The sequence below is a fragment of the Anarrhichthys ocellatus genome, unplaced genomic scaffold (assembly GCF_004355925.1).
Source record: "Anarrhichthys ocellatus isolate YVR2014 unplaced genomic scaffold, GSC_Weel_1.0 scaffold128, whole genome shotgun sequence".
NCBI lineage: Eukaryota > Metazoa > Chordata > Actinopteri > Perciformes > Anarhichadidae > Anarrhichthys > Anarrhichthys ocellatus.
In genome coordinates, this window is record NW_022280158.1 from 418,331 (window position 1) to 444,279 (window position 25,949).

The window sequence follows — 25,949 nt, forward strand, 5'->3', positions numbered from 1 at the left end:
TCAAAGTTTTAGTTTCACACGGGACACAAACAGTGACCTCCTGGGTTAAAGTCCTGTGTTTGTTTGACCCACCTACGCAGACTTTCTCACAGATTGTACTACTTCAGTTGCTCTGAGCGTCTAACAGTGAAGCTGGTGGGTTAACAGAGGTAGTTGAAAGACTCCTCGGTGCGTATGTATCTAGACGCCGCGGAGCACTTACCGAGCTTAACGAGTTGAGAGTGAAAACGAGTTCACAACTTTTGACATTTTAGTTCAAACTTTATGTTTAAACTGTAGTAGTTATTGTCGTCCTTCCGCCTCATTGGTCCTTTTTTATTGAAGACATTTTGCCTCGTCGTAGGAAAGATTATAGACGATACTAATAACATTAATGCCACACCCAGGCTTCTGAACTCCGACCCCCTCTGTTGCAAGTGGTCCGATCTGAAGCAAACAGCTGGAAATTGAAGGCCAATCTTCATCTTCATTTCAATGTAACTGCACTGCATCTCTTATGTGTTTCTGTACCAAAAACTAACCCAGTCGTATTCATATTAGATTTGTTTTACCCATCAACAGAAATATTGCATATTTTTTACTTTAGAAATTGCAAATCCTGAATTAGAAACCACTGAATAAACCACAGAAATGTCAGATTAAAGGTAATTAAAGTCTGGAGTTTGAGTTTTTGAAAAGCACTGCTGATGGGTTTCATGACCTCCATGCAAAGAACGCCCAGCAGAAAGCTTTTCTGTTCAAACTGTGAACAGCCAGAGACGACCAGAGGGAGATAAAACAGAACACACACACACACGCACACACGCGCACGCACACACGCACGCACGCACACACACACACACACACACCATGCAGACAAATAGATGTGACACGTTGGGCTGAGCACAGACAGCCTCACAGAGAGACGACATTTGTTCTGGTCGGTCGCTCGGACTGTCTGAGTGACAAAGAGTCTGATGAGATTCTTCAGTTTCACAGAGTCCGAAGGTGACTCGCCAGGAGAGGAACTGGTTGTGTGTGCCGATAACAGCTTCCTCTACACAATGACTCATATTTATGGGGAAGACAGTGAAGAGCGGAATTAAATGTCAGAAATATAAAACACTATTATATAGTAGCACCCTGATCAGGCGCCCTTCAGGTCAGGTTTTACAGTTCGTTAACAATGACATACGACAGTACGCCTACGCTGTTTGACACCGGAAGTACGGCAGAATGGTCGTCAACACGGTTAATAGCTCAGCCGTAGACACCGCCGGTGTTCCAGGTCAACAAGTGACCGTGTTAACTGGTGACCCTCGGCCTGAATGCGTCCGTGGTTGCTCGTAGTGACGGCAGCAGTTGAAAAACACCAACAGAACATGAAGGAGTCCTCGTAAAAAGCTTTCAGTCAGTTTCAAATACCTGTGGTCATTATCTACACCCAACATTCATGTGAGTTACTACGAGCTTCTGACTCGTCTGGAGGATGGCTGGTGCAAAACCATATTTTTGACAATGTCAGCTGTGGAAAAGTCTGCTGCAGGTCTTTGCAGGTAATGTTTGGCATGAAGATTGATTGGAAACTAAGCTTCTGGTTCCCTGTAGACTTTGGAGATGTGATCCTGCTCCTCGGCTGACTGCTACTTAAAGACTGGAACTAACTTCCATTCTGTAATAAAACAAATGAAAGTCAACCCGAGGCTATGAGCTGGATTTGGTTGATTCCCAGTTTAAAGCAGAATTAATTCACATTTTGGTCACTGGGGGCAGCAAAACAAGCTGAGAACTCAACATTTACACATTATCACCTTGTAAAGTTGATATGCCGAACTTGTTAGCAAACAGACACATCAGCAAACACAGAGCAACGTTCTCATTAATATGGAGTCATGTTAGCTCCACCGATCTCCTCAGACTCTGTAACTTCTAAATGTTCCACTTTCTTCACCAGCAAGTCGCACATTAGTTTGTCTGCTGTTGCTGACTGCAGCACTTATACATATGTTAAATAATAAATGTGCAGAAAACCAAACGAAACAATGAACTCCCAACTGACCTCACCATGAACCCTATCGGCCTTCACAAAACCAGCAATTCAGCACCCGCGCTGTAACTGGATTACATATCATTGCCTACTGAACCAGAAGCTGTATGCAGACAGCGATAGTTGAAGCGCTGCCCGCTGCCGTTTTCTTGGAGTGCAGCTCTGGATGCTGCCAACCTCTCCGAATGTTGTCAGTCTGGCGCCGTGCCCCTCCGTCTACTGAATGGCGCGATGCACTGCAGCCCTCTCAGTCTTTCAAAGGCGCTCTGAATCCTCTCAATTAGGAGAGTTGCAAATTGTGTAGCCAAAAACACCCCGCTGTTTTCATACCAGCGAATCTGCCAGAACAATTTATTTATAATACCAATTTATTAATGTTGTCTCTTGGGAACCAAACACAAGCTGCAGTGTTAAACCCGAATGCTGTCCAACCGATGCAGCTTCAGAGAGCTGCAGACATTATACATCAGTTGTGAAGAAATAAAGGTCATTGTGTTCAGTAGAGGATCTACTTTGTGTGGCATGTATACTGTGTGGAAAGCTCTGGACTGAGTTTGCCGTAATTTATGCAATAAATTTAGCAATTAGTAATTTTTCTCTGTAATGTGTTGATGTTTGAAAATAGAAAACGGCAAAGAAAAATGAACAGCAGTCCGTACTTTGGGATGTAAATGAGTGGCTATAGTGGCATGAAAAGCAATGGAAATGCATCTAATTAAAGGAGAATAAATGCATACGTCTACATAGAGGACAAACATCTCTGAAGAGAGCGTGCAAACACTCACAACATCTTCCAAATGTTTGGTCAAGTGTGTTTGCTGTGTTTTATGGTGACATAAAAAAAGTCAATTCATGCTTATTCAGTTAACAAATGCTTATAATGCAGACTACAAAACACACAATGCATCTAAATTCTAGCTACCTCTCTACATCACCTCATAAAAGCTGTATGACACCAGAGTTTGACTCATGGTTTCCATGTGTTTCTGATAACTTTTGGATATAATCCTTAAATCAGTTTTCAGTAATAATACGTTGACAGTGTCTTAGTCAGACAGACAGTAAAGCGTTCTCACTTCCTGTCAAATAGAACACACCGTCTGCTGTTTAACAGAAACAGTCTTCGCCCACTCAAAGTCCAGTATTGTGTCTTACAGAAGCACAGTTTGAGTCATGGATCAGCTGTTGTGTGTTGTCTTTGTTGATGTCAAATGTTTGCTGTAACGCATCGTCTGGCCGCTGTATTGGAGGTCCTCACTCTTGGTTAATGGCGATTAAGAATGGCTGATTGTCTGAGCTATACAGTCTACAAAGCCTGCTTGGATTAGTATCTGCTCTGCTTAATCATTTCACTATTGATGGATCTTTTGTTTTCATATTTGTTGGTTAGCCAGTGTAGTCAGATAACCATTAAGTCCCTAATATCAATGGACGTGCACTGCATGATGGACAGTGGATGCAGACGTTGACACAGTTCTGTAATACTAGTATACATTGGGTGCCTGTGTTACATGGTTACAAGGTTATTTTATTTGTCATTATATAACACGGTTGCACAACGAAATTCAGATTATTGTCCCATTTTGCTACATAAGAAGCAAAAAAAGTAGAGGGATGTGTTCCTCTTGTAGGTGCATGCAGTCTAGTCACACATTTTGATTGGACCGCTGAACAGGCATCCTCACAAACAACCAGGAGACAAACCATCATTTACCACATGAACATCATGCTGTGTTGAAGAAGACTTGAAACTAGAGATTGAGACCATAAACTCATGTTTACAATGTTTACTGAGGGAATAAATCAAGAGAGAAGTAGAGTCATTTTCTCATAGACTTCTATACAACCAGAGGAGTCGCCCCCTGGTGGTCATTAGAGAGAATGCAGCATTAAAACACATGAAGCTTTGGTCAATGTATTGCCATTTTTAACCTACATTCTACATTTTGTTTTGTAGATTTAGTTTGTTAGCTATATATACTATATATTGCTACCCTGCAGCTTCTCCTTTTCAGTAGATTATTAAATTAGCAGGATTGTGTTGTTTCTATTTAAAGATCATCAGGCGTGACGCAACATTCATGTCATGAGGTAGTTTACACTTCAACATCAAAAACTGTGAAACTGTATCTGAAAGCTCTCATATGAACTACGAAGTGCTTATTCATTCAGAAGTGCCTATAAAAACAAATAAAAATGGATGACTAATGTCAGCCAAAGCCCGTTTGTTCACGGTAATTAAACCTCGATTTAAAGGCGAACTATATTCATCTTAACATGACCAACTCTTCAGTTATATATAACCACCCACATGACAATAGAGTGCTGAGAGGAAACATCTTCTGAGCTAACTGCGGCGTTTTGTTTTTGTGTCACAGTGTAATGGGGCGGCTACAAGGGCACCAGGATGTAAATGAGTGTTAGTGCAGCGCGTCGGTGGAATATCAACGACTCGACTCATTCATCTCCATAAAACATTCAGATTAATGTGTTCGGTTTGTCCGAACAACATGTGCTTTCTGATTATCCACTCGGCCTTGGTTTTCAGGATGGCTCGTGGAATATCAATGACTGCGTTCATCTTAATCTAGTTAGAGTTTCAGCCTTAGCTGAGCTGGAGGACACATGCTAATGAGAAAGTCCCTTCTGTTCATACTCTTGTTGTTTTTTTTTCCACTCGATGGTTCTTTACTGACGGCCTCACAGCAGCATCTCTCTGATCGATCCACACGGCAGCCATTTTGAGCAGGAGTGCACTCTGTACATGTAAGATAAGCTGCAATAAAGTGCACATCATAAACCACAAATCAAAATGGACCCTGAGCGGAGTCGGGGAGACGGCGCGGGGTGGATGTATTAGTCCTCTCTGTCATTTCAAAGGAGACTCGTTCCCCAAACTGTTGTGACAGCCGGCTCTATCTTCCACTCCATCACAGGCTCCTGCCAATATTCCTTCCTCCCAACACACGCCACCGCCGCCGCCGCCCGGCCTCAGATACACGCTGTAAGACAGGAGACTTCAAGAGCTGTCGAGTACTCGGTCTGCGTGCTTTCAAAGGACTCGTGATCTCATCTCTGCATCTTTCATCGCACGCTCTGCTGAATTTAAATCAGAAGGCCCCCCCGCCTGGCAAGCTGGGTGTTTTTTGCTGTTGATTTTTTGCGTTTTTGACTTGAAAAAAAACAGCTGTATACTAGGATTACTTGTTCACCTTTGAGCTTTGCAACCTGTGGAAACCGTATGTACCTGCTGCACAGGAAGCCATGTTAAGCCCTGATTAATGAATGAATCAATGTGAATGCACGACACCGCAGTGAGTCAATTCATTCCAACAATAGACGATATCAATCTGATCTGAATAAGTCAATAAACACGGTGCACTGTGTCATGACCAGTGTTTGTCTCGTGTATTATCGTGGACCGTGTCATGAAGAGAAATAAGGACTTTGTGTTCTCAGCTGTGTTTGCATGTTATCAATAATGTACAGCAGCTTTCTTCTGGTTTTAACTACACATACAGAACATGTGCTCAGTGTCGGCACTGAGACAACGGGCGGCTGGAGAGTAGTTAACAGAGCTACAGAGATGTGAAGCAAAACATAATTACGGAAATGTGATTATAAAAATAGGCTTATCAATAACTAGATATGTGTGAGATTCTCAGGGAAGCTGACACGGCTGTTACTATCACAGATGATCATGCTAAAATATGGCACATGAGATGTCATGTGATGAAAATCCACATTCGACAGGCATGTGACTTTCAGACATGTTGCATGAAATATCAAATAATAAATCAAAGTGTTATGAAGACCAACAATTAGAAGATTGCATTTCTCCACCATGAGCTGCAGGCATTTTGCTGTTCTTGTCACAAGTGAGGCAATTCATAAAGATATGCTAATGTTAGCATGCTTATTATAAACTATTTGAGGTTAAAAGGTTGAGCATGAAGCATTTCTTGCATAATGCATAATATAAGAAGGGTTTCTAATATTTCTATTGGTTATTTTTTCTATTTTTCAACTTTCTGTAGTTGCAGTTTATGCAAAAAACCCTGTCGGCAGAAAGAATGTTGGCATTGTACGTTTCTGCAAACGTTGAATGTCAACGTTTCTGAATAAAAAATATGTTTAATTTCAGCCTCATATCACACGGCGTTAACGTTGTGAAACAATTGGTTATGTTTAAGCAACGAAACTATTTTGTTAAGGTTAGAAAAAAGGTAGAAAAACGTAACGAAACAACGTAACGAAACAAAGTAACGAAACAAAGTAACGAAACAACGTAACGAAACAACGTAATGTAAGAAAGTAACGAAACGTAATGTAAGAAAGTAACGAAACAATCTAACGAGTTAAGTAACAACGTAACTAGCATGAATAAATGACAATCGGCCTTAGTAGCGCAACGACGTAGCGCAACGACGTAGCGCAACGACGTAGCGCAACGACGTAGCGCAACGACGTAACAAAAATAACACCTTTACGTAAGAAGTGTTGAGTCCAACTCCACTTTTGGTTTCCTACAGCACACTAACAGCGGCCTCCTGGGTGAAAGTCCTGTTTGTTTGACCCGTCCATCTCGTTATTATACCAGGGAACTCCATATATTATGTCACTTGTTCTGTCAGAATTTAAAAAATCTCAACGTTCAATGTATCATTCAATGTATTAAATGTTGCTGAATTGTGGTGCATGTCCTGTTACTCGATAAAAGATCCCAAATGGTTTGAGATCTGTGGTGTTTGTGGTCAGCCTGCGGTCACAAAAGGGTTAATCACATTTACACCTTACATCTTCTATCTGACACTGTAACACAGACCTCCTTCCCCTTTCTCACTTCTGTTCTGCATTTACATTCTCATGATTTCCTGATTGCTGTCTGCACCGAGTCGTCCTTCATAACATGATACTTAAGAGGAACTGCAAGACAAAGGCAGAATATAATCCCCACGTGTACTCGCATGACAAAGCACAGGTGAGCTTTGCTCAATGTCATTATTAGTGAACATTTGCCATGATGAAGATTTCGTTGCTGAATGCATAACTTCATCATTAAATACTTGCATTAGATTCAAATGTACTCAGTTCCTGGTTTACTGAGTGAGGAGGAACCTGCAGATATTTCTGTCACCTTGAAATAACCATCAGAAGCCAGAGAGACGGGGATTATTTGTCTGTGATGGGGGGAGAAATGGGAGTAGGGATATGTCTAATTACTGCTTTTCTGCTTTTTCCTGAAGCGCAGTCCAAATCCAGTGAGAGTGCTGCAAACACTATAGAGATTGATACAATCTGCACACGTCACTTAAAGACAGAGGCTCCTTTTGGCTACCAAAACCACCCGAGTAGTGTTTCAGAGAAGGGTTTTTCTTTTCTCTTTGTCTTTGCTTTCAGCTCGGCTTTTGTCTCTCGTGTCAATCAATAGCACTGCAGCTCTAAGCCCACCACCAGCAGCTCTGCCGTCCCACTGTCCCACACCGTCTTGCTTTCCATCTGTCGGCACAGATCCCTGAAGGCCCCTGGCTTCCCACCCGGAGCCAGACGTGGTCCAACATCAATCAATATCTCCGCGGGGCCGCAGAGTGGCTTTCTCAGAATGGATCGGAGCCAAGTGACATTTCTGAGAAAGTTCTAGGAATAAAACGAGCAGCTCTGATGGGAAATGTTTAACGGTTCATTTGCATGTTTTAGCTCATTAGCTGCAAATTGTGCACATATTTGACATCACTATCATTAGTTATTAGCTTCTTACTTTGCAGGCAGCAGTTGTTTTCTACTTAATGAGACACAGAATAGAATTCTTGTTGCTGACACCAGATATTTACTGAAGCCGTGTTTGCACCAAGTACTTCCTGCTGATTTAATCCTGGGACTACTGTTCAAGGGACTAAAAGGTTCCTTCAGCTCATTGTTGTCTGCGTTTCCATCGCGGTCTAAAGACCTGAGAACATTAGACAAATGAGTCCGCTGGTTCATTGCGACGACATTTACTACCGATGCACGTTGGATGTAATGAATAGAATGCAGAGGAGGAACATGTCTCCACAGTAAGTCATCTGTTGATTGACTTCAGAACTTAACCGCTGGGAAACTATCGACCCTGCTGTCTCTCTTTTCTACCGCTTGCTCCCTCGTTTTATTCTTTCATCTTCTTTAAAATGAGTCAAGAAGCCGACAGCGAAGCCTAAATCTACGTTGAGTGTTATCAGACGGAGAGACGTGCTCTCCCCTCGTCATAAGATGGTTCCTAAATCGATACTACGGCGCTTCCTTGTTTTATGAATGAAGCGGTACACGAGTTGAAGCAGCGGCGCCGTGCATGTTCGACCAATCGGCGACGGTCATCCCTGCAAACCACACCCAGAACGTTCCTGTACTTTCAGAAGGTACTACCCCCAGACCAGGACCTTTCTGGGGGTAAAACGTCCTCAGAACTGAATTTAGAACCTTGTCCCTGCGGTCAAAACGTTCCTGGTCCATCAAGAAAGTTTCTGTGGTGGAAAAGGAGGCTGAAGATTTATAATAATACTTTATTTCCTGCCAAAGATACTTCTGCATAGTTTTAGCCATGACAGTGGTGTGGCTCTATGACAACATCAGTCAGGTGGTCAGGTTATGATATTATGAGTTTGTTTGAGTCGTATTTTAAGACTTGTGTCCTCAGTCAATCAGAACGGAGGACACGAGCTCTCGGGGCTCCAGCCCTCCTGCCCCTGAGACGGAGGTCATAACTCCTGAATGCTTTCTAGGGGATGTATTCTGTGATGTTTATGATCCGCTTTACCGGCTAAATCTCAGTGCACAGGAAAACATAAAGCACCGCCGCTGGAATCGTCTTTATCGTTCTATAAATCTGCCGCATGAAGGGAGGGAAAGACTCCCTCAGATGTTCAGGAAGCAGTGAGACGGTCTCATCAACTGCTGCGGCCCACGCAAACATGTTGCACTTCCCTCTTTCACATTACCAGTCCCTTAGCTCCCAGTATGTCCATCGTCCATCGTACACTTTCACATGTTACAGCAAAGATGCCGTAAAGATTAGCAAAGTGAATTCACTTTATCTGACGTGTTTCCTCTGAAGGTCAAGACTCCTGCAAGGATGATGCACGATGATTATCAGGATAGCAAATGAAGAAATCTAATTCAGTTTGTTAAAGCTGCACAGTTTTACCTCACGGTGAATCATTTGTGGGTTTTTTTTCCTGTTAGCAGCTTATTCATGAGTAACTAGTGAACAAGAACAGCCTCCACATCTTTAAAATGACCCACACATGTAGCTGCATCCTCTCTTTAGTTCCTCGATCTTACAGGAAACAACCTCTTGATTCTAAATTATGTGAACATAAAAAGAAACTTCTAAATGTCTAAATGAGCTGCACGTGAGTCATGTGACTTTTGTTTAAAATCTACTGGCTGGTCTCTACTTGAGGCACACTGAAGAACAGGAAGCTGCGGTTGTGACTTCAGAAAGAGCACTCAGCAGTGAGACAGCGTGGCTTCAGGCTGAGGTCTGAGAACACAACAAACATGTCTAGAGCAGACTCAGACATCCACCGGCCTCCTTTCTCCTCCGTTGGTCTGTCTGTCTGTGTGTCTGGCCGGTTTGGCTAAACTGGCCCGCTCAGCGTCGCGTCTCAATGACCCGTGTCACCGGCGCGTCGGCAGCCAGCGGCCAGACACCGACGGAGAGAGATTGGACGTGGCGGGTGTCCGCTGTCCGCTGTCCCCGGCCACAACAGTGAGACGGAGAGAGGGAGAGAGAGAGGACAGCCCTGCAGTCAGCGATGCCGCGTGGCAGATCAGACGAGGAGACGGGGACAAAGTTGAGTCTGAACTCCAGCTAACCCCAAAAAAGAGCCACGGGGTGGGGGGGGGCAAGACACACATCATCCAGCACCATGCAGGCTGACTGGACTCCTGAGGACACGGGCACACAGCGTCTAGACAGACCTCTAATTGGTCTGTCTGGTGTACACTGAGTTATAGCTGAGCAAGTAGCAAAGTGAGACATCCAGGCCTTTAAAGAACGGCAAGCTTGTTATGGGTTCATGTTTAAGCCCCCATTAGTTTATAGCTACAATAATTCAGATTTAATTTATTCTGAATTTCCAATGAACAGATAAAATACAAGTTGTTGTATTTGATTATTTTTTATTCAATAAAATATACGTTATTAAATATATTTCAAATTAAATTAAATGTGACTACATTATTTTTTTTTTATTCTTCCAAATTAATGGTATTCATTGTATTTAAAAAATATTAAAAAATATTTATAGTACAAAGAATTTATGGTAAATACTACATAATAATACAAAAAATATATTAGTAAAACCACAATTCATTTTAATTCTGCTTTAAGACCTTGGGGGTAGTGAAAAATTATACATAAACTAATACACCAGAAATATATTTAATATCATTAATTAAAACTTGCAAAACAAAATAATTTAGAGATATTATTTGAAATTAAATGTTTAAATAATAATATATTTATTTTATATATAGATTTTAAATAATTCAAACTTTTTGATTATTAAGTAAACAAAATAAAAATAAATCTGAATATTATTTTAAATATTATTTTCAAAAAACATTTAAAAAATTATAAATAAATAAAAATATTCCATAGGATTATATATATCTTTTAGATAAGTAAAATTAGAATAATTTAAATTCAAAATTAAATTATACAATAAACAATACATTTAACAACAAGGTTGAATAACAAACTCTTGCTGCTACACATGCAGCAAACTATCCACCTCCTCACAGTCTCATGCTGCTCTCTCACACATCGTTTCAGACGAGCCCTTGATCACGTCTCGCACTTGAGGAAAAAACAACCCGGTGAGAGATATTCTTGTAATTTCCTTCTCGTTGATGGGAGCTGACAGAACTGGGACTGCAGCACAAGCGCGAAGAGGCCGCGCACCTACGAGTCTAAACTCTGCTGTACCATCTCATTACTCTCAGACTCTCTGAAACTGTCTCACGACTGTTTAAGATTCACGCAAAGAGCCGCGCCCGAAACGTTTCCCAGTCCTTAGAGATGTAGACGGAGAGGTAAAGACGGAGAGGAGGAGGAACGATGCTGAAGGCTGTGAGATCAACATATTCATTGTGACTGCTGAAGAGAATAATGTTGTTTCTGCAGTTCTGTCCAGCAGACCATTGTTTTTTACACATCTCCGCGTCCTCCAGTTTGAACCTTATACAGTATATGTTTTGAAAATTCAGGATTTAAATCTATATAGTATATATTATTGGCATTACGAAGCTTTGAAGTGAGCTTCAGCTCATTGTTTATTGGCCTGGCCCACAACGTATAGCTCTCATAAATAATCCTGTTTACTCCACACTACCTGCAACTTAATGTTAAATGTCCGTATGCGTAAAAGGTCATCAGACGCACAAAAGAAAGGAAACAGTGATGTTCTAATTCGGCAAATGATTAAATGAATCTATGTGAGGCTGAAACAGCATACTCTTATGAGGTATGATCTGTATTATTGGTATGATCAGTGTTCATGCAGCAGATGTTCTGGTCTTTGTTACAGGTTTGTGCTCAGTAGCCTGCTGGGCTGAAACAAGATGGCTGCCGCCCACCTCACTGGTGAGAGAGCATGTTCAACAGCCAGCAGATACGACTGTGAACTTTAACTGAAGTTCATGCTGATCTATAATTCACACTGCATATTTGCATCAGGAAATTCCTGCAGTTAATAATTGATTCTTGCAAACGATATCAGAAATACTTCCACTGAAGTGTTGTGAGATCACGAGGCAGGAATGCCACGGGGCCTTTTGTTTGTTTTACGGTAAACAAGCCTGAAGCCAAGAGTTATTATTTAACCGATCCACAAGTGATACAAGTGTTCCTGTTTTGCAATTGTAGGTGTTGCTGTAGCTTGAAAAAGCCTCAAAAATACTCTATAATCTGTTCCTCTTTCGTAGCAACTACTTTACAATAACAGGTTCCGGTTTTTCAGTCTGAAAGTACATTGTTGGCTGTTCAAATCCCAAACTATGAGAATGTTATCACTGTCTGTTCAGCTTTTATGAAGAGATTTGACTCTTTTACAGAGAAGAGGACAGGTCGGGGGAGGAAATATGGCCGCATTGTGTCTTTATCTATCGCCAAATGATTTTCAAATCCCCAAGGACGACCGGGTGAGTGAGTGAGTGGATTTGGGATTCGGCAGAGAGCAAGCTGAGATTGCCGAGTTCATTCCCGCCCCGCCGGGGTACATATCAGATAACGTTGTCGCTTCTGGTTGGAGCTGTAATTTCCTGAAAGACGAGGCGCGATGTGACAGATGGCGCTCATGGTGAAAGAGCTGCCGAGGACGAGGACATGTTGCACCGCCGTCAAACCTGCAGCGGGACCGGAGCGGGCAGGGATGCGAGGAGGGGGCCGGCCGCCACTTCCACTTTCATTCTCGTGCACTTTAGCTGCAGAAGCACCGGCTCATCAGACCCCGGGTCAAAGACGGGAGTTTAGCATTTGTAAAATCATGTTAGTGCTTCTGTTGAAGCAAGAGCTGTCGTCAGGTCTGTTTCTCCAGATATTTGGCAGAGAAGAGTTTGTGCTTCTTCATTAAAGGAACACTTTAAATCCACAAATTCACTTCCAGCTTTCTGTTGATGCTTGAAAAAAAACTGTGAATAATTATGGATGTGAGGCTGATTTATGAAATCAGTGAGTGTCTTTAAAGCTTCATGAATCTATTTTTGACACTAGGGGGGTAAAAACCATTAAAACAAGTTCAGATTGTAAAGTTGTTACAGCTAACATGTTAAACAGAGTCCTATTCTCTCAACTACTCCTATATCTACCATGAGATCATATATACATGTTGCCATACCTTTTTAATACCGTTTTCTGTGCAATATTGGATTTTTTAATTAATAAAGTTTATTGATTTGTCAGGGATGGAATTAACATAATTAGACAAAAACAGCCATTTCATCCATAAAGACACTGACCATGCAACAAAACATATTAATATCACAATATAAGATTACATATGCAGTGATGTGTTGTGTATCCGTACTTCCCATTGCTAAACCCAACTGGTATCTGGTTCTGTTATTATCTGAAAAGGTTTGGAGATCTCTTCTGCAACACAGTGCTGGATAAATATGATTTTATTTGTGGTGCTTACAGTATTTTTACAATGTCTTTCTAAACACGATGTCCCGGTTATTCAGGATAACACACATTATGCAAAACTCTGAATAAACAGTTTTAACTGGAAACAATTCCTACAAGATTCAGAAAAATAGTGGGAAAGGTATTCATATTTAAAGATATTGAACCTAAAAATATAGGAGTTGGCTTTTAAAAAATCCTGACTTGTGTAATTTTCGACCGTAATCATTCAACTTCCCAGAGAAAACACAGAGGACACGACATCAGTGGGACATACTATGACTCTGTGCTACTCCTTATAGTGTCTATAAAAAGACTGTCAGAGATAAACTGTGAGGCAGCAGACGACCATGTTGCTGGGAAATGAAAATTCCTGATGACGGTCACAGCGCCTCCATCTTCCCTGTAAAGCCCTCTGCTGCACCGTGGCTCCGCTTCAGCATAAACAGCACCAGAGTACACTTTTAGAAAGCCATTTATTACACAGTGTCACCCCGGGCCATAAATATAAATATTGCATAAATATTGTTCGACCAGCGATAAAGCTTTTCCAAATTCCACTACATCGTGTACAACTTATCCATGTTGAAATCAGCAGGAGCAGAGCTCGTTAGCGTTAGCTGTTAGCAGCCGGTGGGCAGCACAGTCCTGCTTGGCTACGTAACGGAACTAACAGCTCACGTTAACGGAAGGTGCATTGAGTAAGATTATGATGCTTTCAAGCTGTATTCAGTACGAGGCGAAGGTCAATTATTACCCTAAAATGTACTTTTTAGTGAGAAACTTGAGGCGGACCATAAGGCATTTATAATAAATTTGCAAAAAAATGTATGCAAACGATAGTAGAGGAGTGCATGTGCAAGTACGATGTATTGTTTTGTTTCTAACATGGTATTAAATTGGGTATCGAGAATCGCGGTATTTCACGGGTTTTTGGTTTCGACTACTAAAAATCACTGGTGTCACTCCAACCAAGATAAGCCTCAGAAGTCTCTATGTTCATGCCCAAAACAAACACAATCAAATAATCTTCCTCCACCATAATTCATGTATACTCCGACTTCAGACCCACGTCAGATACCGCTGCATGATGCAAGGCAGTCAGCATCTGGCCACCTCTGCTTTTCCTCACAGCGTAACACAACCTGCTCGCATCATACTTAAACATGACACACAGCTGCCTGCACTCCAGCAGGACTTCTCACATTGTCAGCTTATTTTGTCTCTGTTTGAATCAAAGAGATCTTATTTTTGTTAATAAGATGAGTAGAAATTATTTCACCTGCTGAATCTAATTCTTATTTTAACTTGATTCAAGACTTTACTGGAATAAAGGGTCTTTTTGTTTCTTAGTTCTAAAGCAGGAATCACCCGTATGCTGTCTTAGGTTTTTGCTTCTTTTAAAGACAATTTCAGGAGCAGAACCTGACCCCGTTGAGTTTAATTGTCCACTTTCTCCTCCGCGGTAGTGACAGTAGCAGCAGCAGCGATGACTCAACCAGCAGCTGCACCTATTCCCCACCTTCCTCCACACACTCGGCTGTATGTGCGCTACCAGCTGCAGCCTCCCATTGTCCTGCTTCGTCTCCGCTGCCGAACGTTAACGAGCCTCCGCCTGCATCGCACGCGGGCTGATGGTTTAATTAAGACGGATGAAAGTGATCCTGTTGATCACATGACTCACTGGAGCATCAACAAAGAGAGGTTTATTTTGTAATATTTGACATCTTGGCACTGAGAGAACCACAAAGGACAACAGACCACGGACAAAGAGGAGAGCTTCTGAGAGCTGACATGGCTCACCCTCTCTCTCTTTGTGTTTCACACACACATGCACTGTCTACCTCTTTTCTGTCTGACAAAAGTATGTGGACGTCGCCCTCAACAGCCCTATAACCTCCTGTCCACATACTGTTGACCATATAGTTTGTGTGCGTGAGACAGAAAAGCATTAAGGCCCAGACGCAGCAGACTGACATCGAAGAACTAGCTGCGACGAAGGCAGACTCACGTCTCTAGTCTTGGCTATAAAATGTGCACTTGAAACAAACACAGGACTTTCACCCAGGACACTGCCTGTGTCTCACTTAAAAGTAAAAGTCAACATTGACGTGTTCTGTCACGTCAGTTGTTCGATGGTCACGTGAGTCATTAGTCGGTCAAGTTAACTACAACCACAATCTTTTTTTCTAACCCTAACTAAGAAGTTTTGTTGCCTGTACATAACTTCCTGTGAAGACGGAAGTTTATTTTGAAAAGACACTGTACATGACATGAGCCGATTTTTACACGCTGACGTCCAGACAAACAACTCGCTAGTTAGTCGAGTTAACGTCAACCACTATCTTTTCCTTAATAGATTTGTTGCCTGTAACTAACTTCCTGTGAATACGGGAGTTTATTTTGAAAAGACAAAATACATTTAATGAGCAAATACTGACACGCCGTCCCTGACACGTCCACCACTTTCTCTATGGGTCCCTAGAGCGTCATAGGTTTGAAGGGCCACTGACCAAGCGATTCTCTCCCCTCGTTTCAACACGCTCCATTAGCCCACGAGGGCCGACTCTAACCAACGTTGGTGTCAGACACTCACAGAGCAGCGGCCCGACACGGCTGGTGCGTCTGGACCTTTAGACAGTTTATGTGTCAGACAGTATATGTGACAACCAACTCTCTGCCCTCCTCTCTGACACACACACACACACTCACACACACACACACACACACACACACAGTCATCTCTGTCCGACACACACACACCTTGAGCAGCCGCTGGCGGCGGTAAATGGATGAGTCACCGTCATAACTTCTCATCAGGTCCCCGTTTGTCTCCGTCCAGCAGGATGAATGAGCGCACTGGATTTATGAGAGCCAATCAGCAGCCAGACGGGCAGGACGCGTTACTACAGCTCCTACAATAGCCACGGTGATCGTACAACGCGGCTCAGACGGAGACCACGGAGAGCTTTAAATGATTACGTTTGTGTGCTGTTAGTGAATTGTTCTGTTCGTTGCTCTTTATTAGTCTTGGGAGTCTCTTTGAAAGATCGTAAGTAGAGTGACAGGAAACATGTGACACCGGGTGAAGACATGTGACAAGCAAACGTTACAGTCGCACGGCAGCCAATCAGAATGCGTCTTATATTATAATTGTTAAGAACTTAGTTCTTCTGTTTGGAAGAATCAACAGTTATCAGCAAAATATTGGCACATAATGATTAAATGCTGCACTATAATGGGAGTTATGAAATCAGTGCCCGATGAGTATTATTGGTCGGCTACGACAGAGTTAAAAGCTCATTATTGATTATTAAAGGCAGAAAACATGTCCACTGCAATACAATCAAATAAAATGAATCATCGCAGACATACTGTAAACATTTTAGAGTGATTGTTTAGGACAGTGTGACTGTATGAAATCAGATTATGGAAGAAGTGTTCTTTGTAATAATCAGCTAAATGTACCTAAGTATTAAAAGTACCTGAGCTCAGCATGCAGAATGGCTCCACTTAAACTATTACCAGTGTAGACCAGCCTACTGATATGTGATGCAGCAACATGTACGCAGCATTTAGATGTATTAGTTGGTCACAGAGGGGCACATTTTAAACCCTAAAACGAGACATGAAACTATAAAAATGAATTATTCTTCAAGTTTATCTTGTGTTTAGTTTGTAAAATGTCTGCAAAGTAAATGAGTAGAAATAAAGCATCCAGTGGGAATACTCAAGGAAAGGAAAAGAAGTGAGTAGTGCATTAACTGACAGAAAAGATAAATAAAGACATTTATTGCCGTATTTATATGATGGCGACACAAACACAGATTCATTTCCACTAAAAGATCAATGTTGAGTTCAGCAGAGAAACAAAAGGTCTCTGTGTGACCTCAGAGGAGCATCATCAGACCTCCTGCAGGTCAGTAGCACCGATAGGATGCCTTTACATTGACTTGTATTTATTATTAATAATCAATCTGAATTATGGATAAGTCCTTTAGTCGATAAAAGGACAGAAAATAGTGAACAAATATTCAGTTTTCAAAGATATAAAGCAGAGAAAAGCAGTAAACTGTTTTTTTTGCTTGATAATTGCCTTAAGGATTAATTATCTGAATTATATCGTTAATATTAATTTTCTTTACATCAACTAATCGATTAATCAACAAATTATTTCAGCACTAAACAGCATCACTTTAATCTACTGAGGGATATGTGAGCGTGAAAACGGTCTAATGATGCACCATCACTGTGGCTCCATTCACACACACACACACACACACACACACACACACACACACAAAAAGCATTTTATTTCCATAATCAAGTTATTTTTCCTCAGACCACGAATTAAAACCCCACCATCCTCCTCCTCCTCTTCCTCTCCATCCTATTGACAGGCAAGGTGGCATCTCTCTCCCATCCACACCCTACTCCCAGTGCGCATGCGTGCCGCGGCAAACAAAGGACCAAGGCTTCCGACCGATGGATGACGGCTAATAAAGTTTGACTCGATGCAGAAATAAAATCAATCCTGCAGCAGCAGTAAGAGAGTGAGAGGGTGAACTTAATGTATGTGCACGCGGAGGTGGGGGGTTATTCAGGTACACCCCCAGTTCTTCACCCCCCCCCCCCCCCCCTATCCCCCCCCCCCCCCCCCCCCCCCCCCCCCCCCTCCTTATCCCACACACGCAACCCCCATCTCCCTCTTCCATCCTCCATCCTCCACCTTCTTCTTCTTCTCCTCAGTGCAATAAAACGGAAATATGAGATCAATAATTCATCTAAATCGTGACATAATCCGGTTGGAGACGCTGAATGTGTGTGGTCGCGTGCACGTGAGTGAGGCGTGTTGCACGCGGCCGAGCGGTGTCACACCTCCGCACAGACAAAGAGGTGAGGCGAGCAGAGGAGGCTCTCCTTGTTTCAACTGTAAATGATGAAGAAAATAAACGCTCCGCCGCTGCGTGAATTATATAATAATACACAAAGTCAGGGCAGTCGATAAACGATAAAGAGCGCGTGAGAGGACGCGCACCACGCGCAGTCGAGGCGCGCAATTTTTACCTCAATAAAAGTGAGAAAAAGGAAAAAATGTGTACGTGAGGGTGAAGCGCGTGTTCCTCCAGACGGTACACACCCCTTTTAAAGCTCGTGCACATTTTTTTCTCGCCTGGAAAAAAAAGATAGAAGAAGAATTTATTTTTTTGAATTGTAAAATGTTCTAATTCAGCTCCTTTAAAAAATAAATCTATTTCCTCTTTTTTTTTTGCGTGAAATCTCGCGGACCTTTTGTCTCTTCTACTCTCGGCTCCACATGGACAGATGGAAAACAAGACAAAAGGAATGAAAAAAAAATTACAATAAAATATCCAAAAAGCATCCAAAGCGCTTTTCGTTGTTTTAGTAAATGAAAGGAGGAGGAGACAGACCGGCTCTTACCGTTCTCACCGAAGTTCCGACGCTCCCTCTGCTCTCCTCGCAGGGTTCAAGTAGCGGCTGCTGTAATTTTTTTTTGCGGCTTCTCCTGCGCGCCCAGCGGCTTGTGCCTGCTGCACGGTACGGCTCGGCTCGGCGATCCTCCGCGCGCGCGCGCGTGCACGCGCGCTTGTTGTGCACGCACGCAAGCACACAGATGCACAGTTGTAATTTTTTCCTCAGGAGGAGAGGCTGTTTCACTGAGTGTTTTTTCTTTAAATAGTATCTCGTAAAGCGTTATGATGCGTGAAGTTTGTGAGAACATCCTTTTGTTTTTAAACGATATGAATAGCAGCACTGCTTTATGGTAATTTATCACTGTAATATTCCACTACGAGTCTCATCATGTTCTCTCTAACATCCACCACAGCAGCTCTGTTTCCAAAGAGGAAGTTACTACTTAATGTCTCTTAAATCTCTTCTTCTTGCTGGATTTGTGTGATTAGTAAATAATTGCGCACTGGTGGAGAATGTGCATTTTTCCTCTGCGCATGTTTTAGTGTAAATACTGCTCCATCCTCTGTCTCGTTCCTCGTTGGTTGCCTCCGCGCGCCCCCTGCCCTCCGCTGCAGAGACGCGCTGCTTCTGTGGATCAGTCTCAGGGGGCTTGTTGAAGAGCTGGACGGACTTGTTGATGCACAAATGAATGCACGTGACACCCCGAAGGCGGAGGGATATTTGATTAAAATGTGCGATCAGTAGAGAAACAAAACGCCATTTGGCCTGCATAAAAAAGGTTATTGATACAATAGCATGGAAGCAAAGTTGGGTTTAACCTGAGCAATGCATCATGGTCACTATACATATACTGTGGATATATATATATATATATATATATACTGTATATATGTGTGTGTGTATATGTGTATATTTAAGCACAGTGGAAAAGGTTTCTTTTGTTCGTCTAATCATTCAAAATCTAATATATTTATATGTTATATGTTTCTAATGATAGAAAAACAGTGAATCCTCACATTTGAGAGGCTGGAACCAGACAATATTGGCCATATACTAATAACAAATAAGTATGCAATGACTTGATTATCTTTAAAACATATATACATATATGTCCATTGATAAATCAATAATAGTTGTTTTAGCACTATAAACGTAGTCTTTCTGAATTGAAACATGTCCTGTGGGGAAACTAATATAAGATATGATAACAGTGACACGGTCTAAGTTTACTGCTTTTTTTCCAGAGCTTCTGAAGTTGCTCTTTGAATTTTTTCACTTTTGAGTCATCACAAAATAAAGTGTGACGTTGGACTTTTATGCTTCTCTGCGTTTCTTTGTAGTACTTAGGTTTAGACACTAGGTGGCAGTGTTTGCCAACAATTAAGGCGTTTCTTTTGTCCCTTCCCTGTGTGTTTGCTTCATGAATCAGCTTACTCTTCTTCTTTTCTTACAGTACATCTTCATTCCGTTCAGTACTTCGGCCAGTGAAGGCTGGTCAATAGAGGCGCTAGGGCGCCGCCCCCCCCTTGAGCCACAACAAATAAAATATAATAAATAATAAACTGTACAAATTGTCAATATTTGTGTTTTTGTAATATGGAATCACCCAGTAATATGTGTGAAATATGATATCTGCGGTAAATATATACTTTTCCTGCGCCTCCTCTCCGCGTGTCTTCGGAAGGCCAACTTTTTGGAAACCTTTCCTGCTTCAGTAGGCTACACCATTGAGTACTTGTACTGATCATACTTTGACCTAAGCACAGTTTTACACACAGGACTTACTTGTACGAAGCTGCGGAATCACTACTTTTACTAAATGAACATGCATCCTCCTTTGTTATCAACAGCGTCGATAACATCTTCAGTGATGACAATGATGTCACCAGGGTGAGCTCTGAACTGGTAGGTCTCCATCTCTAGTCAATCGATGGCCTAAATGTTGAACTCGAGGCTTCAGAACTGCATTCGACAAACCAACGGGTGATTATGTCGACTTCTTATCTATCACGTGGAGCGGAGTGCTATGTGGAACCTTTAAAGAGATTCCGTGTAGATGAATAGATAATTAAGGCGTTTTAGAGGAGCGTTTGTATCAATCATAACAGTAGACATGAACATGTTCTGGAGTAGAGAGGAGATTCCTTCATTATGACTAAAATGAAAAGTGACAGAAAAATATATCCCTGCTTATGTTATTTTCATCCAAACGTCTTCCTGTGATTTGAGGTAATAAAAAGTAATTTTGTGCATAAATGATTCATTTTTATCTGTGCATGTATAAGTCCGTTTGGTGACCGTAGTGTCGTAAACAACCTGATAGAGCTGAGGGTGTGTGTGATGATGTGAGCGTCCTTCCTGCTCTTGTTTTTTCATGTGAAGCTGAATCATCGGGCTGAACGCACTTCTACACCTCTGATTATCATTCTGAATTGAAGAGTCCGTCGTTGGAAGCTTTTATTGGAGTGAAGATGTGGCTCGAGGTTAGAGAATAAAAAAGAAGAAGATTTCAAACATCAGAGCAGAGTTCAAAAGCAACTTTGAAGCGTTTGGTTGCGGTGATGTGGTGAGGAGACGAGTCACGACACACAACCCTCACCATCACTATTATTTAGGCATTAGCAGAACAAAGTCCTCTGCATGAACTGCTGCTGTTTATTCAGTGAGCCGGTGTGATGATGGAATATGATTCACAACATACTGAAGAACAGTTCAGAGTGAGCGTGTTGTTTCAATAACATTTATGTGATTGTTTAGATAAATAGGCCTATTATACGTGGAAATATGTGATTTAATGTTACATTTTTAAGGTGAAACAAGACGACAGTTTTTATATTGGAGAGAAATATTTTGTAAATGTAAGGACAAAGTTAAGTAGGTGAGGCTATTCGTCAGTTGCAGGTATAAATGACATGACAGCTTTATGACTTTTAAAAAAAATATTCAGTAGCAATTACAAAATATGATATGCTTAATCTACATAAACTATAAATAAACTGTTCGATCAGATGAACATTTTTTAATTTTCTTTGGTTTGGCTACCTTGTGCTTGACAGGTCTCTACCAGAGATGTAAACGCCGTCTCTACGTCACTCCTCCTCAGTCCAAATGTGGTCACTTCCTGTTCACCGGTTGCAAACAAACAAGATGGCGACGGCCAAAACGTCAAACTCGAGGCTTCAAAACGTCAGTCCACAAACCAACAGGTGACGTCACAAAGACTAAGTCCTCTTCCTATAAACAGTCCGTGTTGCTCGTACTGACGGCAGCTGTTGAAAACACTAACGTGTAAGTGTCTTCGTAAAAAAGCCTTTCATTGAGTTACAACCAGCAACCACCAGCGCTTTTGGCTGAAAGTCACCGGTTAACACGGTCACTCATTAAACTGTAACACCTGCTCTGGAACGGTCCTGAATCCTCCCTGAAGGTCCTGGATCCTCCCTGAAGTCTGTAGAACCTGAGTCTGATGTTTGAATATTGATTTTGACGACTGAACACACAACAACCAGGCGTTGTGATGCAGCTGACGGTTGTAACTCGGTGGTTAAAGCTTGCTAACTCTTCCGGGTTGCTGGGGCAAAAAGACGCTAACAAAGCCAACATGAGCATGCTTATGATGAAACGTTCACAGACATTCTGCTCCATCAATGTAGAAAAATATGTCTCTTTATGAGGGCTTAATAGTAATAACAGGGCTTGTCTCGTCCTGCCCAGATTGGAAGAGTTTGCAGAGTCACAGATTAACATTCAGCCTTCAGTAATCACAGGGAGTTGAAGACAAGCTCGACTGCAAGCAATTATCAGCCTCTCCCTCTCCTCTGTCGGCCTCCATCAGTCTTTGAGGAGACTTTCAGGAGTCCTTGGGGTCCTGGAAGGTTGACCAGGATCCACGGAGGGGGTCTCCACATGATTATTGATCAGCTGGTACTGAGGTTGATCCATAGTTTATAAGCAGCTGTTCTTATAAATATATATTAAATCAACACGGTTGCCTTTAGTTTGGCGCTGTTCATGGTCAGCATGTGATGAGTTTCTGTCACACTCTATCGTTCACTCTTGTATTCAGGACGCTCTCAGCCTCTTGATTCAGTTCATTCTGGACCCTTTTAGACCTCCTTTCCCCATTTGATTTATTATTTATTTATAATCACATGAAAATAAGAAATGTGTTGGCTTAGAATGAGCCATAGTCCTCCTCCACAGAGGCAGCCAGTCTGCACCGCCATGTTTCTACAGTAGCTCAGGACGGACAAACCAAACCATTTTTTCATGAGTTTTGTGTTTTCCATCATGTGTCATTGTCAGTCCTCCACTATCTCAGTGTGATGTGCCGGTCGGAGGAAGTCAATTTTGGCTTCGCCACTGAGACATTTAGCTTGAGTCCAAAAAACAAACAAAGTCCCGGCTCCGTTATCTCACATCTGGAGGAGGAGGCTGCAGGAAATGTTTGTCTTCCTCATCCTGTTTGGGGTTCAGTTTGGAAGTTTGGAGATGCAAAGAATCAAGCAACCAGAGACAACATGGCTCCTGAGATCCTCCGGAGATCCTCAGACGATCAGTCCGAGGAAAGAAGGGAGCGCTGCTCAACATCTGCTGCCACGATGATCACACTAGTAGATTGATATATTTGTATTTGCTAACCTTTCCTAAACTAAACTAAACTAAAGTAAACTAAACTAAAGTAAACTAAAGTAAACTAAACTAAACTAAAGTAAACTAAAGTAAACTAAACTAAACTAAAGTAAACTAAACTAAAGTAAACTAAAGTAAACTAAACTAAAGTAAACTAAAGTAAAGTAAACTAAAGTAAACTAAAGTAAACTAAACTAAAGTAAACTAAACTAAAGTAAACTAAACTAAACTACAGTAAACTAAACTAAAGTAAACTAAACTAAAGTAAACTAAACTAAAGTAAACTAAACTAAAGTAAACTAAACTAAACTAAACTAAAGTAAACTAAACTAAAGTAAACTAAAGTAAACTAAACTAAACTACAGTAAACTAAACTAAAGTAAACTAAACTAAACTAAAGTAAACTAAAGTAAACTAAACTAAACTACAGTAAACTAAACTAAAGTAAACTAAACTAAACTAAACTAAACTAAACTAAAGTAAACTAAAGTAAACTAAACTAAACTACAGTAAACTAAACTAAAGTAAACTAAACTAAACTAAACTAAAGTAAACTAAAGTAAACTAAACTAAACTACAGTAAACTAAACTAAAGTAAACTAAAGTAAAGTAAAGTAAAGTAAACTAAAGTAAAGTAAACTAAAGTAAACTAAACTAAACTACAGTAAACTAAACTAAAGTAAACTAAAGTAAAGTAAACTAAACTAAACTAAACTAAACTAAACTAAAGTAAACTAAACTAAACTAAACTAAAGTAAACTAAAGTAAACTAAACTAAACTACAGTAAACTAAACTAAAGTAAACTAAACTAAAGTAAACTAAAGTAAACTAAACTAAACTACAGTAAACTAAACTACAGTAAACTAAACTAAAGTAAACTAAAGTAAAGTAAAGTAAAGTAAACTAAAGTAAAGTAAACTAAAGTAAACTAAAGTAAACTAAAGTAAAGTAAACTAAAGTAAAGTAAACTAAAGTAAAGTAAAGTAAACTAAAGTAAAGTAAACTAAAGTAAAGTAAAGTAAACTAAACTAAAGTAAACTAAACTAAAGTAAAGTAAAGTAAACTAAACTAAAGTAAACTAAACTAAAGTAAACTAAACTAAAGTAAACTAAACTAAAGTAAACTAAAGTAAAGTAAAGTAAACTAAACTAAACTAAAGTAAACTAAACTAAAGTAAACTAAACTAAAGTAAACTAAAGTAAACTAAACTAAAGTACTTGAGTGTGTATATCATACTCAGATCAGCTGCTGGAGTTTAAACAAAATCCGTTTTGAGCTGCAGTGAAGAAGTTGTTTAATCTTTTAGAACCACATCTGCACATTTCATCTCTTTAGTTATGGACATTATGGACATGTTCGCTGACCATCGTCACATTTATGCTCATCAGCTTTAGATTTCTGGATGTTTTTTATGTTCAAATTGGTTTCCAGTTCTCTTTCAAATAGCAGAACTAATGAAAGCTGCTTGTGCTGTGTAATCATCACAGTAATGTAGACGTCTTTGAGTCAATGCTGCAGCATTTTGAGGTGAAAAATCAATGGATGTCTTGAAGAGGAGACACAATCTATTTGAATTTCCTACAAACTCAGCATCATGTGATGTGATTTGTTGTGAACGGGCTGAAACACGCAGAGTTGAACTCACAGCTAAGTGGTTCAGCAGCTCCTCATCACTCCATCATTCACTCAGAGTCAACACCCGCATGTCAACTCCCCAAAATACATCCAAGAGACCAGAAGGTGAAGCTGCGGCTCACGTCGAGCTCATTCCTCACACTGGATCCAGACCGACCCCGGCTGAGGAATCCTCCGGGGCTTAGAGACCGTCGCTGCAGGGACGGAGTGTTACCCAACCTCTGTCAGCGGTGGAGAGTTAGGGGTTAAGGGTCACCGAGGTGACGCCGTCCAGATAGGTGAGCTGTGGGGGGGGGATGCATTGACCATCGGTGAGGTGGAGGTCCACCATCACTGCTGTGTTCTAGAGAACATTAACCAAAGCAGTGAACAGGTGTTAATGTTTAGAATGATCCCAGGTTCTCTTTTGTCTCACCATCTGTTTCCCAGAAATCATTGATTTGATGATTTGAAAGTAATAAAGACATTGAGGCGTGGAGGTAACAACTGTGATCGTGAAATTTAATTGAACATTGAGAGGTTTCTAGAAGCCTCAATGTCATTTCAATGACTACATTTCAATGTGAAACAGGTCCGAACTCAGGCTGTTCTCAGACAGTGATCATAGATATACGTACAAAAAGTGAATGCAGTGTAATTTGTAGATTCCCAATCATGGTTCATCCCAATGTAATCCATGACATCATGAAGCAGGAAGTATAAAGACCACATCAACCCACACAGGGAGGGTGGAAGGGGAGGTGGGCATCATTCTCCTATACACCCTTACATGTTTTATTCACACTCAGGTTGTGTCTCCTACTCTTTAACAAGCAGCTGGTACAGTCACAGGACGGCATCGTGCTTTCAGTGAAACAGTGAATATCTTTATAGGTTATAAAGATAACTGTTCAGAGGGCTGGAATATATAAGAGCCAGCTAACACTCTTACTTTGAAAATAATTGCCTTCATAGTAGTTAGCAATGTGAACAATCGAGGGGGCAGCACCACAGACTGTTTATAAGAAGTGGACGTAGTCATCGTGGGCTGATTTTATGAAGCCTCGAGTTTGGCGTGT

The 25,949-nt window shown here is 41.1% G+C and overlaps 1 protein-coding gene across 1 annotated transcript in view; it reads right to left on the reverse strand.

The window, feature by feature from the left end:
• basp1 (brain abundant, membrane attached signal protein 1) overlaps positions 1–18,802 on the reverse strand; it is a 41,830-nt gene extending 23,028 nt beyond the window's left edge. Inside the window, exon 1 of the mRNA XM_031877170.1 lies at positions 18,630–18,802. The gene's annotated coding sequence lies outside the window, so the exon portion shown is untranslated. The remainder of the gene's footprint in view (positions 1–18,629) is intronic.
• Between the last annotated feature and the right edge of the window lie 7,147 nt (positions 18,803–25,949).